The sequence below is a fragment of the Brienomyrus brachyistius genome, chromosome 9, assembly GCF_023856365.1.
Source record: "Brienomyrus brachyistius isolate T26 chromosome 9, BBRACH_0.4, whole genome shotgun sequence".
NCBI lineage: Eukaryota > Metazoa > Chordata > Actinopteri > Osteoglossiformes > Mormyridae > Brienomyrus > Brienomyrus brachyistius.
The window spans coordinates 7176942-7192451 of NC_064541.1; the positions used below are offsets into that span (position 1 = coordinate 7176942).

Below are 15510 nucleotides of genomic sequence, written 5' to 3' on the forward strand. Positions count from 1 at the left end.
GTCGCCGCGTAACTTTAAACGATGGCTGAGTTCTGCGCCGCAAGGACACGTGAGATGCCACTTCTGTGACTTGTACAAAGGTAGCAACTGTGCAGGGTGACGTTGACCGGTGGAATTCGTCTCACGCCTTGATCCAGGGAACCACTGCCCCAGTGTGGCCAGGGGTGGCACCAGGCTGTGTCTGATTGCAAAATGGGCTAAACGAATCGTCGTTAGATGCGTGTGTCACGTGATTGGGTAGGACGCCTGCAGCACTTATTCCTGCCGGGGCTAAGCGGAAGTGGAGGGTGTGACAGATGAACAAAGTGGCGATTTAGCAGGCTGGTATGAGGTCTGCGGCGGGAGCCCTCACACTGATTAAATGCACTGGCCCCGCCCACCTCTCCATCAAACGGTCCTTTGTGTGTTGATGTGTGCTGTTCAGCGGTCGGTTTGCAGCTGGAGACGTGTCCTGCAGCAGGCCGACAGAGGGAACTGGGTTGGAGGCAGGATTCTGGGAAAGCCTGTTCTGTCCACTGCATCTGGCTATTGGGCTTGTATCATGAAACTGCATTTCTTGGTCTGACACAATGCTGCTGGCATGCTTCCTGGCTATCAGGTCATGCAGTACACTCACAGGCACCTGCTCCTGGCCTGTGAGCCTACTGGCTGTTTGCACGATATGTTCCTATCTTTTATTGCAGTGGGGTATCTTCTAAATCCTGCTTTGTGATTCAAGCCCTGGGTCAGTAGCTAGTCTGCTGTCAGTGCATAAAACCCAGACCCGATGATTTTGCCATTGGGCATCTCATTCAGTCTCAGATTTGTCATTTGTGATTAATGAAAATTGATCGTGGCCTTACCAACAAGGAGTTAACGACAGTTTTGTTTTTTTTGTTTATTGGAACGTATGGAAGTTGCCGACTAATACAGATGGAAATGAGGTGGTTATTGGACATCGTCTCATGAAGGTGGCTGGCTAGAGGCTCGTATCCTGAACCTGAACGCAGACACACATGTCGTTCCTTTGTATTCTCCCTCAAAGAAATTCACAATATGTTCCCCACCTGACCAATCATCAATTACGATTTCATGGAAGGGGGCAGAGTCTGGGGACCCAATTGGAAACCTGCATATTAGTTAAAAATGCTATATACTGAGCATCCCATGGGCCCTTGTTACATGTTACCGACTCCCGGATCACGGATGTTGAAAATAGGACAAAGACTGTCGTATTCAGACACACACTGTGCATTTGCTCACGTTCTGTCATTGTATATTTGCATACTTTTTATTAGTGGGGTGTCAGATATCTCAGCAGGACATTTTATGGTTTACCGTAACGCTCTTTTGATAAGACCGCGTCGAGGACTTTATACGGAGATGGAGGAAATGTCTGAGTGAGGTAATTACGGCAAATTAATTACCTGAGATCAGGGTCCTGCAGAGCTTTGGTTTAAGCGCGGCTCCGCGACACAGCTCTGTGCTGCGATGCACGTACGCAGCCCTGTCGCCATCTGACTGGATTTGTCTCTCCTCTGTGTGACATCTAAAGCATCTGACTGGCAGAAAGTTCCGTGTGCGTTATGTGGCCAGAATCACTGGTCTGGAATTGGGATTTCATGGTTTTCCAAAGGGAATTATGTCAGAGGCCAAAGGGATCAGGAGAAGAACCAGAGTTTTCATCCTGGTAATGTTTCCGGGTAAGATGCCGGTAAAGGGCACTTCCCTGAATGGTATCAGCAGTGGCAGTTAATGCTGTCAGTGGGTGGCAAATGGTAAATAATATGTTTTGTGAGTAGGGCTTCAAAATGGAGCATCTGGGCTGACACATGTCTGTGAGCCATAACTTTGTTGATTGTAGCGGCGCCAGTGAAATTTGATAATTTGACAACGGAGTTTGATTCATCATTTTGGAAAGAGCAAAGAAGAGGGAAATCAGTTTAAATGAACAGCGAGAGCCCCCTCCCCCCCCCACCGGGGTGGATTTCACCCGGAGGTTCTGCTCAGTGTGAGAGGAACCATCATGCCCTGCCCATGTAGGGGGGTGGCAGGGGGAGAAGAAGATTGGGTGAGCGGCAGAGATGGAGATGGAGATGGGAGGGAAAGATGGAGGGGGAGCGGGGGGGGGGATGCTTGGAGATAAGAGATATTTACAGTGCTCCGTTTTTCTCTTTTCAAAGACCTGAAGGGAAGTGGGTGGGTAGGGGGGGAGGGTGGACACATGACTGGGGGCACAGTAGAGAGTGAGAGAGTTTGCATTCCCCCCCCAGAAAAGGCCGTGCCCCCATCTCTGTGAGCAGACAGACAGGGGTGTTTTATGTCACCCAGAACACTTCAGGTCAGGGGCTCCTGACCTCACTGCGCTGCCGCAGCTGGCTATCTGCATCATTTCCAAACAGAGGAGTAGTGTGAGGATCAACAAAATAAGATCAAACAAAATAAAAACCGTTCGGACGAAATGTCAGGTCTCTCGGGTTAGCGTTAGCTGGTTAGCGCAGGGAGCTGGTGTTTTCTTAATGTCAGACTGGTGTTTGAGGGCAGTGTGTGACCCTGAAGCTGTTCCTCTGTGTATGTATAAGCACGCCTTCGCTCTGGCCCGTTAGAGGGCAATCAGGGCAACTTAGCAGCTTCCAACAGGTTCAGCTTGTCAGGACCGGCGGATTCGCTAATAATTCACACAGCGCACGATGCGAGCGTCACGTCGGCCTGGGTAAATGCCCTGCTGATCCCTTTAAAGTAGCGGGAGTCTCACATGTATAGCTCCTGGAGGGAATCTGAGCACTGGCAGATTCCCGGGGAAACGTTCCAGGGTTTTGTTGACTCTGCTTGTATGTCGCTGTTTTGGAGGTTTGCTAAAGTGCTGCATAGAAAATAACTGGGAAAAGATATGTGACAGTTATCATTGGGTATATACCTTATAACTATCCATTAACACTACAACCAAAAGGAACAAGCAATGTTGTTATCACCTGTGTGAGAATTATATATAGACATTAGATTGTTATGAGATGTCTGAGTTCATATTTCAGCTTTTTGTCATATAAATGTAAATAGGGGCTCATTGTCTTGATATAACAAGCCTGTCATCTTCACTGTGCTGTATAAAGATGCGTCTTAATAACACACTTCTCAGGTTGGGAGCTATATGGTATCTCTGGCTCCAGTAATACATTAAGATTTAAGATGGGAGGAAGCTCTGTAAATGCTCTGAGGTTTCCACCAAGAATCTGCAGAGATGTTGTGTAAATGTGAAAAGAATGTAGCAGGGGAGGGTCTTTAAGGGGGCGTCCCCTCTGGCCCCACACCACATTACGGTAACATTTCCCACAGTTCTTTAATGAGCGCCGAGCATCGGCAGCCGTCTTGACAGACCTGCAGGCCGAGGCCACGCCCCGCAGATTAGCGGGGGCTCGACAGGGGGCGGGTCGGAGGTAAACAGAAACGTGTCACGCCGCAGGTGTGCAGTGACTTTTGGTGACCTTCAACCGCGCCCGAGTCCTCCGATAAGCGTACCGCCTGACGTTCTGCCAGGGCAGCCGGCGCGGTCATATATGCACATGTGCTCCTGGGGCTTCCGGCAGGCTTCTAGAAACCGGGGGGGGGGGGGGGGCATGCCTGGATGCCAGGAAGCTGGCGAGCGCTTCCCCATGCTACGTCCAACGCTCCACCACGGCCAGGCTGCCACCAGAAGCGGGTTCAGCGTGTGCTGAAAGTCACGTGTAATGAGGACCATGGCATTCACAGAAGGAAATGTTTGGACTGAAATGCCGGGTTTCCAGGAGTGCTACGCTTTTCCGCTGAGACTTTTGCGCACATTCTGATTGAGACGTAATACTTGCCCTCTAGGCCTGAGTCGCGGCGCGTTTGCGGCCTGCAGGTCAGCAGCGAGGCTCTGTTCAGTTTGTGGGGGGTGTGAGGAGCCCCCAGCAGCCCCCCCCAGTCACGCAAGGTGCCCCGTCTCCATACGCTCAGGGGGCTGTGTCAGCAATGCGCTTTGTCCCCAGTGTGAGCCACCTTTGTTGTCACGGTTACCTTGATTAACAGGTATCACAGGGCAATACATTTTCCTGTTTTCTGTTTTCCCCTGACATTTGAAATATCCTTTATCTAACAGAAGTGGTGGTATCTGCATTTCCCTGTGATTGTGGGTGGGGGGCCTGGTTAATCATCTGGAGTCGATATTTGGTCACTGGCCCTCTTTGTGTAATGTAATAAGCTTAACTTACACACACCTTAAAACCCCTGATTAAGATCTGCACGATCACCGAGTCCAGGTGACCCACCTTTGATTTAGGAAGCTAGCTGGCCCCTCCAAAGCTGCTGTGGGGTCATTTACGAGAGAACGCAGAGGAATGCGAAGAGGTCGTCTGGCGTGGACTTGTGGAAGGGGAACTCATCGGACATTGGTGTAAACATTTACTCACTAATGGCTTTTTCCCTATAGGTTACTATAAATACATATTAAAACTTAAGACAATGTCAGCTTTTTTTGCACCTTTTCAAACGTAAGTGGCAGTTGCAGGAGGATTTACTGGTATGTATTTAGTTCTTTGTTTCATACACAAATCCTTCTGTCGTAAATCTGCTGTGCGACTGGGTCACGGGATCTAGATGTTTCTGTGACTTTTGACTTGGTTGTGCGGTTTCAGTTAGTAGTTTGTCGACACTGAGTTAAGGAAACATTTAAGGGACGTGACGAACTGGTCACCAGTGACAATCCAGGACTGAAGGGTAGTTACTTTTTCCTTCAAAATCGAAGATTAATGTTGTAGGAAAATCTGGATAGAGAAAAATTTTATTTTAAGTAATGAACCTTACTTTGCATTGTTCAATGGTCCGGTAAGTGTGAAAACATAATAAACTAACACGAAAGACCTACTTGTACTAGACGAATACATGTGTCATGGTGTTTTCTAGAAGTCTCCTAAAACAATACACTTACTTGCTTACTGGATGTTGTTCAGTGTCCATCCCATTTATAACTAAATGTTCTTACCCTCACACAGTATAATCTAGCTACAGACGTCTCCTTTCAATGGGTGTAACCTCTCATACCACCGGCTAATTCAGCGCTGAAGCCACCTACGTGCCTTTAGGGATCTACCTGGTCTGATCTCCCCGGGATTATTTTCCCAGGGCCTCGTCTGAGCTCCGGTTCTTGCAGGCGAGCGGCACAGAACCAGCCACTGGCACGCAGCCTTAGCCAAATCGCCTGAGCGGCGAATCTCGGCATGTGCCTGCATCTCTGAATCGGTGAGCGTGTCTGGTTCTGTTCCACATCTCACTTGATTTCTGGGTGTAAACATCCAGAACAAGCAAATCAGGGTAGAAATCAGATCCAGGACTATTAAGAACTTCTTGGTTTAATGCAAGTAACCGGTAGCTCCTGAGCTGTACGCAGCTAGCCTGGACTAATCTTCCTACTGAGAGAAGCATTTGGATGGCTGCACACTGTAGCTTACGATTTGCACTGTCCTGGGGGCGTTTCTCTCCCACTAAACGTTGTCCTGAGTGCCAGTGTCTGCTCCCTGATGTTTTGTCTTTCCACCTCTTGGCTCAAATGGTAACCCTGCCCATTCTGTTTCTTTCCCCAGTAACGTTTGCTCCATTTTCCGGACGCCAGCCTGCCCCCAGTGCTGGGGTCGCCTCTCCACCCTTCTGCCCCTCCCCAAGCTGGCCGTGCGTGGCCCCGCCCATGGCACGTGGCGCTCGCCTGTGAAAAGCAGCCAAGCTGGACCCCGCGGCCTCCCTCCATAGTGCCTCGGCCTCCGTCCTGCCCCCCCCCGAGCCTCGCCGCCTGCAGCCAGATTCTGCCATCACCCCCGGCGTCTGCGAGGAGCAGTACGTGACCGAGGATGTCGCCCCGGAAGACACGCCCCCTGTCATCGTCTGCAGGGATGCGGGGACCATCACTGGTATGCAGAACTCCACCCCCTCAGCTCTGTGCGTCTCCTGATTGGTGGCTTCAGGTGCCTTGTGACGCCTGATTGGCTGCCCTCAGGTCTTCCACCTGATCGCTGTGAGAAAATCATAGCCTCTCTGGGGTAATTGTGGGGAACGTGGGATCCTTAGACCAGTAGGTCCTCAAGGTGTGCAAGGGCTGGGCACGGCCCCCGGAAACGGTTCACTCCCCGATTTAAAGCTTGACGTTTACTGAGCATAGTCCAAATGAAGAAGAATTGCATCAAAGTACACCAGCAAGTTATCAGTTTTTTTAAACTGGACAGCTGTTTATCCTCAGTGGCTTGCCTGTTGGTGTGTATGGGGGGGGATTGGTATGTAAAATATTCACTTGGACTTCAATCAGGCTGCTGCCAGTTTTAAAGACAGTCAGCTGTCTCCCCAATATACACAGATATAAAAATCACCGAAATGTAGGAGTTCTGCAGTTATCTTGCAGTTAGCTCTGCTGAGAAAAGCCCTTTTTATTTTGTCTGAAACGGACATTTATTTATCAGAAAGCACCGTCTGGAGGTCGTTCAGAGGTTTCAGAGCGTGAATAAGACCCCCCCCGCGCGCCTGTTGCAGGGTGACTCAGAAAAGGGCGGCCAGTATTTTTACTCTCCATATCACAAGTTTTTCCGAGGAGTGGCTTAAAAATAGACCGCGGCTGTAATGCCGCTGAAATAAATCTGCGGATGTTGGGACTCAGCTGTGCGGCTATACAAGGTGAACGTTCTGATTTATATACGCTGCTTATAAATAAAAACTTCACTAGAGCGTGATGTGCACAGATCTGAGACAGTCGGGACAATAATCAGTCTCGATTAATCTGCCGACATGGTTTGATAACTGTCATCCCCTACATACCTTTTAACTGTTTATGCAAAACCCCAAGCGAATCTTGTAATGGCCATTGTAGGCTGCCCTGCCCCCGATCCTGCCGAGACGCTGCACCCGGCGCTGGGCAAACCGTGTCGGTATCTGATGAGGCAGGTTGCCAACTCCCACGCATCTGATGTAACACTTACGCTTTCTTTCGGCAAATCTGTATTATTCCATTATGAACCTAAAATTAGCTACATTAGGGCAGTTTGTAAACACTACAGACTATTTACAAGGTAATAAAACTGCTAAATAGATGTAAATGCGTGTGCAGACTTGTCTCGAATTGAAAATCTCCACTTCAGCTGGCAACCCCATGAGGTAAGTACCTGCCTGTGTGCAGGTCGGATCTCCCTCGCGGCGAACAGACACGCTTAGCCTACTGGCGTGTGCGCGAAGCGGCTACAATGATGCATGATGAAATATGACTGATGGGGTGTTTCCTTCTCGGAAGAAGAAGTACCGCTTACGGAAAAGCGAGGAGAGATATGATCACCGTTTTACAGCCAGAAAGCTTCCCATAAAATAGCGCAGTAAACGAGACCGGCGCTTAAAGCGGCCACTTCCGTATACGGATCTGCATGAATGGAGATTAATACAGCGGCGATTTGCAATTGGCGTGTTAAAATTCCGTGAAATCGTATACAGCGCAATGTGGGTGGGACCGAAAATTAAAAATAAAATATCGGCTGTTTAACTCGTACAAAAGCGAGCTTATCACTGATTAGACATTAGAAACGTCAATAATGTTGAAAGGATGGTATATACTCTTCCAGCGATTTAATTTCTGCAAGGGTTAAGGCTGTAAAAGGCAAAAAATATAAATAAATAAAATTATGCGGCACTCTTTTGGGTTGTATTTCCTTTCCCCTCCTCATCCGTATTTTAAAAGTAATGTTTGCACATGGATGTTTCGCTCTGTCTTTTCCCAGCTAACGATTTTTCGTTATTCACATGTAGCTCCATCATACAGTATTTTATTATAAACAGTGTTGGGGAAGTTACTCGCAACGTCCATCCATTAAAGACAGGTGGAAAGTTCAGGTCCTGAAAGTACAAATCCAGACCAAGGTTATGATTCAACCATCCAGTTGAGTATAAAGAGTTACAGTCTAAGAGTACTTAACTGAATGGCTGAAACCAAACCTGGTCTGGATTTCAACTTTCTGGACCCGAACTACCCACCCCAGTCAGTAATGGATTATTTTTGAGTAACTTCCCCAACACTGAATATAAAATTCTATATTTCAACATTAATAATGTTCTCTGCCGACTTTGAGAAGACCTTTACATAAGTTGACTAATGTTTTGTGAATGCTCCCTGTTAGCTGGCTTAGCGCTGATGGTAACCAGAAAGCCCAAACTTATGCCACCATATGAAAAAGGATGGAAACAGTTAGAAAAGACTGTGATAAAATTATATGCACTGTGTATATATAATGTTTGAATTCAGAGAGCCACGTTTGAATTTGTTTGACTGTGTGTATTGGGCCGTTATCATGAGGGAACAGTATTTGCACAATAGGGCATGTCTGACCCTGTAAAATGGCCTCATATTCTTTGGCCATTAAAAACATGATGCAAAGTAGTCACCTGTGATAATGACCCCCCCAAAGTGTGGTTTACAGGGTAAAAGGTGCCTGTGGGTGTCTGAGAAGCAGCCCTGCCGTAAATGCCGGCTTTGCGAGACTCGCCGTGTACAGTTTTCGCCCAAAGTTGTGTACCAGTCTCTGCATTTTGGGCAGTACTGGTCCTAAGCTGACGCAGTGTGTGTGTTTGCCATACGCTACCATGATTTTTGTTCCTCCTGACAGATTATTTTTCCATTTATGTGACCTGTGCACCAAATATTTGACCAAACCTACGCAGAAGATCGGGTCTGTGTCCATGTGTTTGCATGTGAATCCTGAAATCCTGAGATAAGTAGATGTGGTGAGAATCTGACCTGTGGCTGACTGGATTTGCTATCATCTTTTGGGGGGGGGGGGGGGGGTGCTGAATAACAGAGGCTCTGGTTGCTCATGCAGCCAAGGCCACACAATGATGCACTAAGATCTGATATAAGATCTGCTCATAACTGCCCCCTGCTGCCTGCTGCTGCTCCCTGCTGCCCCTGCAGCTCCCTGCTGCCCCCTGCTGTTTGCTTCTTCATTTTGGTGATGTGCCTTATGTTCTAAATATAGCTTGAAGCAGCACATAAAAGCTGGGGACACTGTGCCTTTGTAAATCAGATCTGCTTTGCTCCAAACAAGCCGCTCGTGTAGTGCAGCTGCGTGCTCTACGCACACACACACACACACACACAAAGTACAAACAGGCTGATCACATGAGCCAGATTGTAACCAGTTTGTAATCCTGGTATACTGTTCCAGATTTACATTTTAGTAGTTCCAGCTGAATTTTACTTATCTCAGGTTGCATAAATTATGTATAAATAGCTATTATGTATTGCAAAGACAAATGGGAGGGCAAAAATCTCTCAGCAGCATATTCTGAAGCGTTGAGTTATTTGCTTGTGAATGTTCTGTAACACAGGGCTGTGTCTCCCTGTGGTCGGTAGTGATTCTGCTGCTTTCTTTAAGTGACCGAAATGCCTTGTTGAAATCGGGGTCATTGTGAAATCTGCTGCTGAATCGTTCCACTCTGCACGTATCAGAGGTGGAGTTTCTCCCTTCTTTGCCTTAATTGCTTGGCAATCGGCACAGGTCGGCATGTTTACCCTCTTGACATCATCAGATACCAGCCTTTGGTATCTGGAGTGAACAGAAGGGTCAGCCTGTCCATGGTGTCTGTCACGAGGTGTACTTTGCCGGGTCTTGTGTAATTGTCAGCAGACCTTTCCAAGTTAAAATGTATGCTTCTTTGCACTTCCCTGTGCCTTCCTGTGTAAGATGTGCTGCTTTAGTAGTTGCTGTCTTGTTGTCTTTGCTCTCTTCCGGTCATTTGGACGGCTGCCTTGTACACTTTAATCCTCTCACTAATCCATTAATCTGTCCGTGGTGTCCCTCCTTGCTTTGCGTATCAGGAAAGGCGTAACTGGCACAGGGAGGAGCGTGATCGCTCTCCGCTGGGTGGCAGTGGGTAGTGTGCAGGTGAGCTGGCCTTGACCTTTCAGGTGACACCAGGCGCTGAGTTTCACTCTCTTGACGGGACAGCATGACACTCCATACTACAGCAACAGACTGTATGCGTCACACTCCAGCACCGGACTGTATGTGTCATACTCCAGCACCGGACTGTATGTGTCATACTCCAGCACCGGACTGTATGTGTCATACTCCAGCACCGGACCGTATGTGTCATACTCCAGCTCTGGACCGTATGCGTCATACTCTAGCACCGGACTGTATGTGTCATACTCTAGCATCGGACTGTATGTGTCATACTCCAGCACCGGACTGTATGTGTCATACTCCAGCACCGGACCGTATGTGTCATACTCCAGCTCCGGACTGTATGTGTCATACTCTAGCATTGGACTGTATGCGTCATACTCTAGCACCGGACTGTATGTGTCATACTCCAGCACCGGACTGTATGTGTCATACTCCAGCACCGGACTGTATGTGTCATACTCTAGCACCGGACTGTATGCGTCATACTCCAGCACCGGACCGTATGCGTCATACTCCAGCACCGGACCGTATGCGTCATACTCTAGCACCGGACCGTATGCGTCATACTCCAGCTCCGGACCGTATGCGTCATACTCCAGCTCCGGACCGTATGTGTCATACTCCAGCACCGGACCGTATGCGTCATACTCCAGCACCGGACCGTATGCGTCATACTCCAGCACCGGACCGTATGCGTCATACTCCAGCACCGGACCGTATGCGTCATACTCCAGCACCGGACCGTATGCGTCATACTCTAGCTCCGGACCGTATGCGTCATACTCTAGCACCGGACCGTATGCGTCATACTCCAGCACCGGACCGTATGCGTAACACTCCAGCACCGGACCGTATGCGTCACACTCCAGCTCCGGACCGTATGCGTCACACTCCAGCTCCGGACCGTATGCGTCACACTCCAGCACCGGACCGTATGCGTCACACTCCAGCTCCGGACCGTATGCGTCACACTCCAGCTCCGGACCGTATGCGTCACACTCCAGCTCCGGACCGTATGCGTCACACTCCAGCTCCGGACCGTATGCGTCACACTCCAGCTCCGGACCGTATGCGTCACACTCCAGCTCCGGACCGCATGCGTCACACTCCAGCTCCGGACCGCATGCGTCATACTCCAGCACCGGACCGTAGGCGTCATACTCTAGCACCGGACCGTATTTGTCATACTCCAGCTCTGGACCGTATCTGTCATACTCCAGCACATTAAGGTTATTGTGCAGACAGTCCAAGTTAATGACAGTGAACCCTGCTTTCTGTGAGGCGCTGTGGAAATTGGAATATACTGGTCTCTATTAAGTTCACACATATAGCAATGTAAGTAAAGTAACGTTCAGGGATCCAGTGATTTTGGCTTGATTTTATATAGTAAAAGTGTATTTTTTCTGTTTTGATCAAGACTCCAGTATTCACAGATATATCCTAATCACTCACAGACCCCATGTTTGTGTAACTTTGACAGTTTGACAGCTCCCCCTGCCTGTGCCTAATTTTAGGTTTGTGTGTGTGTGTGTGTGTGTGTGTGTGTGTGTGTGTGTGTGTGTGCGCACTCGCACCACCGCCCCGTGTATAATTCCCTCCTCGTTTCCCATGCCCCTCCCCGGTATTTGTTGCATAAGGCCGTCTCCTTGGATATATCACACTGCATGGCCCAGCACTGGCTGACCGTCACCATAGGAACAGTTTGCTTTAAGAAAACAGTGGCTGCGCTCACTGCTCTCCTCGTGAGGTTTGATTTGCGGCGGTGCCGCACTGGCCTGAATAGGCCTGACTCACATCCTGCCATCCTGCCCCTCACCCCCAGGCAGGACAGGATGGATGCTGAATCGTAGCGCTTTGTTGTGCTTGGTGCCGCTCTGTGCCTCTCAGGGTTTGCATTTAGGCAGCTGCTCACGTGATGGCTAAGATCCTGGACCAGTATGGTCCTGGTTCTGCTTCGGGGCCGGGGGGGGGGACTTTGGTGGGCTGGATTACATTGCAGGAATTGTAATACTTTACCTGGGTGTTTGGATTGATTGTCAACATTTCATTTCTGCACCTTGAGTCTGTGTGCACCAGTCCTTTCAGTAACAGAGCATAGCATCCTAAACTGCGGGGGGGGTGTGTGCAGAAAAGGGCGTACCCCCCCCCCCCCCCGTAGAAACCTGACTGCCTCTGACCACCCTGCTCTGCACTCCCCCTCATCCCAACCCCCCTCCCACCCCACATCACTTTCCCCCTACTGGCCATTTCACTTTTGCTATGGAGGATATTTGTATCTCCCAAAAGGCCACAGATAACGAGGGAGGCTGAATAATTCTCAAGAGCCCCCAAAGTGAGCGTTTCCACACGATTTACACTGATGGTATGATCACCTACCTGCCAGCCTCTGTTTGCTGTATGTCTCTGTCTGACTGTGCAGTGCGGAGCATATAGCGCCGTGCATGGTTGCCGTGGGTGACGTCCCCGCTGACGTAAAGCGATACCAGCGCGGACGTCACGCCGCTGTAATACACATTTGCATTGGCAGACGTTGGAACTAAATCACAGCACTGAGGCACCTGTTAACACGCTGGACAGTGAAACTCAAGTTTATGATTTATGGTGTTTAGGGTTCATTTATTTACTTTTTGACCCACAGTTCAGCATACATTTACCTCCTTAGCTTCAGTGTTGGGAGAGGGTTTTAATCGAATTTCCCTTTTAGAACCGGACACCGTTGCAGTGCAGGGACCTCAGGCGCGCAGAAGAGGTCATCTGGTTGAGAAAAATCCCAACTGCCCCTGGGGTCTGTGCATGGCCACGTCACAGTGAGGGGGGTGAAGTTGGCCTCGCTGTGACTGGTCTATGTTTGGCTGGGGGGCGGCTGTACCATGTGACCGGTGGCGTCAGCATGCTGGGCATGACTGGACAGCGAGGCAGTGAGCGCCTTCCCTCACCCTCACCCCCGTCTGCGGCCGGCAAAGCAGAAAATGTAACTCCGCGTGTACCGAGGCAGTGTGAGGGCCACCAGAAGCATGAGTGAGTACCGCGCTCGCTTCGGGTCCCGTCGCGGCAGAGTCACAGCCCGAGCTCAACACTGACACTCAGTGACTTTGTGTGACCTATGCAAGCTCATTTGCTTTTTAAAAAAGCCACTTGGAAACTTTTTAAGAACTTTCGGACTGACCTTTTCTTAAGCTGTTGAAATGTTGGGTTTATGATCGCAATAAATAGCCTGTTTTTTCTTATCGGAAGTGTAAAATGTTTTGATTCTCTTTCAGTCTCACAGACACACAATCGGTATATAATGAAATATGTCTGATTTCATGTGGCGAGCAGCTTGGGCATGAACGAGCCTTGTGTCTGGATTCTTTGCGGCTTATTCAGTTTGGATATGGCTCTTTGTGATTGGGGATCTTGGCCGGCGTGGGGGCTGTCGAGGGGAGGGAAGGACAGTGGAGAAAAACCAGCTGCCCAAAACATGCCTATAAATACAGTGTGTGAATGAGCAGCAGGTCACTTGCAACATCAAGAGCTCCTGTCAGCTCTCTTCATGAATTACTTTATATGACTATGTTGCTAGGAGACAAAGAAGAGGCTGGACCGATTCCAGAGTTTGATTATAATGATATATGCCTTCCACCATGTTTTGGACATATGTGTGTGTGATCCTCTAATCCATGTCTGCTCTGATGCCTGTGGCTCATTCAAACTATTCTAACCTACATTGAGCATGATCCAGGAAAGTTCCAGCAATGATATTGGTATGAAAGAAGGCATTGTTACTCTGCTCATGCAGATGTGTGGAGTGTGATCCATGGGTTTCACCAGAAGGTGGCCGTCAGCATCTGCGATTTGGGCCTGAAAACTTCCCACCATCCTCGTAGTCCCTCTGAACTATTGCTGAGCAGAGAATGTGCCTCAATGGGTAAATGGGTTAGCAGATAATAATATTGTCCCCCATGGGTAACTGGGCCAAAGAAGGATATCCAGCTGCATGAAGAGCTGAAATCATCTTGGAAGGGGGTGGGGGGCTCATTGGAGATATACTTTACAAGAAAATGTTCTGAGAGCAAATTAACCAATCAAATTGTATAGGAGATGGGTCCAAGCAGCTAGAGGAGGCGGGACCAACCGATCAGATGTCTTGGACCAACCTCCTCTCCAATTTGATTGGTTATCTCTCTGAGCCTGATCATTATTTTTCCTTCTGCCCTCAGAACATTTTTGTGTAAGTAAAACTCCCATGAGCTGGGGGTGGGGAGGGATCACAGTGCAGCTCAGTCACACAGTAAGTGCTGTCCTCATGAGGCCACACGCAGGCCCCAGGGGATTCTGGAATTTTCTATGTATCCACATGTTCAGTCACTGACCCTCCCCACTGCAGTCCCTAATAAGAGGTTGCTCAGTACGGATAACTGATAACCATGCAACAGGCCTTGATCTTTGGCCACAGTCTTCTGGCCTCTACATCTCTTCCTGTAATCTCATCCTGTTTTCACCAGTAAATCAAACCCTCAGCGCCTGCTGTGATTCTACCAGCAGAGTCCTGGGGTCCACCCTATTGGCCCCCGGCATCATGGCTGTGCTCGTTTGCTGATGGCCCCTCCTGGCCTGTTTCGCCCATGTCAGTGGCAGGAATGGGAAAAAGTCACTCCTTGGCGAGTCTGAGTCAAGTTTTGAGTCAAAACATTGCAGTCCAAGTCAAGTCTCGAGTCATTTGCCTTCTAGTCTAAGTTGAGTGCAAGTCTTTCCAAAATATTTGCTGTCGAGTTACAAGTCATCAGTTGTAACTCGAGTCCAAGTTAGATTACATGACTCACAACTCGAGTCCCTACCTATGTCAGTTTTTTACCTTTAGTGATTAAAACTTGCTGCAGCAAAAAACTCCCACAGTGCATCATCGGATCTGTTTTTTTATAGGCAGAGATTTGTTGAAAAGAGAGTGTACACTCATGGTTGTCCTCATATAGTTTTTACCTCTATGTATATGCAGGTAGTGATGCATCTTTCCAGCAAACTATTCCAGGAGATCTGGCATTCAGCCAATTGAAAATGACAACACAGAATTAATTTGCACAGAAATTATTAAATTAATATTATGGTATCCAGAGGGGTGAGTACAACCTCGAGACTTTTGGAGTCGTAGGGTCCAAGTCGGGTCCAAGTTTCAAGTCATTGCCCTCAAGTCCAAGTCGCGTCCAAGTCTTTCCATCAGTTTTGCCAAATCAAGTCACAAGTCATCAAATTTGTGATTTGAGTCCAAGTCGAGTTGCAAGTCAGTGACTCAAATCTCCACTTCTGGTCAGCGGCTTGGTCTGTCTGGACATGAGGAGGTACTTTGTCTGCCCAGAGGCAGCCAGCTTCCATGCACGTTAATGTTATTTTTAACTGCTGCCCTTAACGGGGATGAAATGTTGTAAGAATAATAGCAGTAATGCTGCTCTGTAGCTTTATATTTCTTTGGGGATGGGGACCGGGGTGGGTTTATCGGGACACAGATCACAGTCTGTGAGGTATTGGTTAGACAACCCTAATTAAACCTCTGAGGCTGTGTGCACACAGACAGACATAGACTGACAGACAGACACACACACACACACAGGCT

The 15510-nt window shown here is 48.7% G+C and overlaps 1 protein-coding gene across 1 annotated transcript in view; it reads left to right on the forward strand.

Moving 5' to 3' along the window:
- The first annotated feature begins 5710 nt into the window (after positions 1–5710).
- The window catches only part of trak1a (trafficking protein, kinesin binding 1a), a 30871-nt gene continuing 21071 nt past the window's right edge, over positions 5711–15510 (forward strand). The window contains 1 exon segment of the mRNA XM_049026042.1: positions 5711–5897. The gene's annotated coding sequence lies outside the window, so the exon portion shown is untranslated.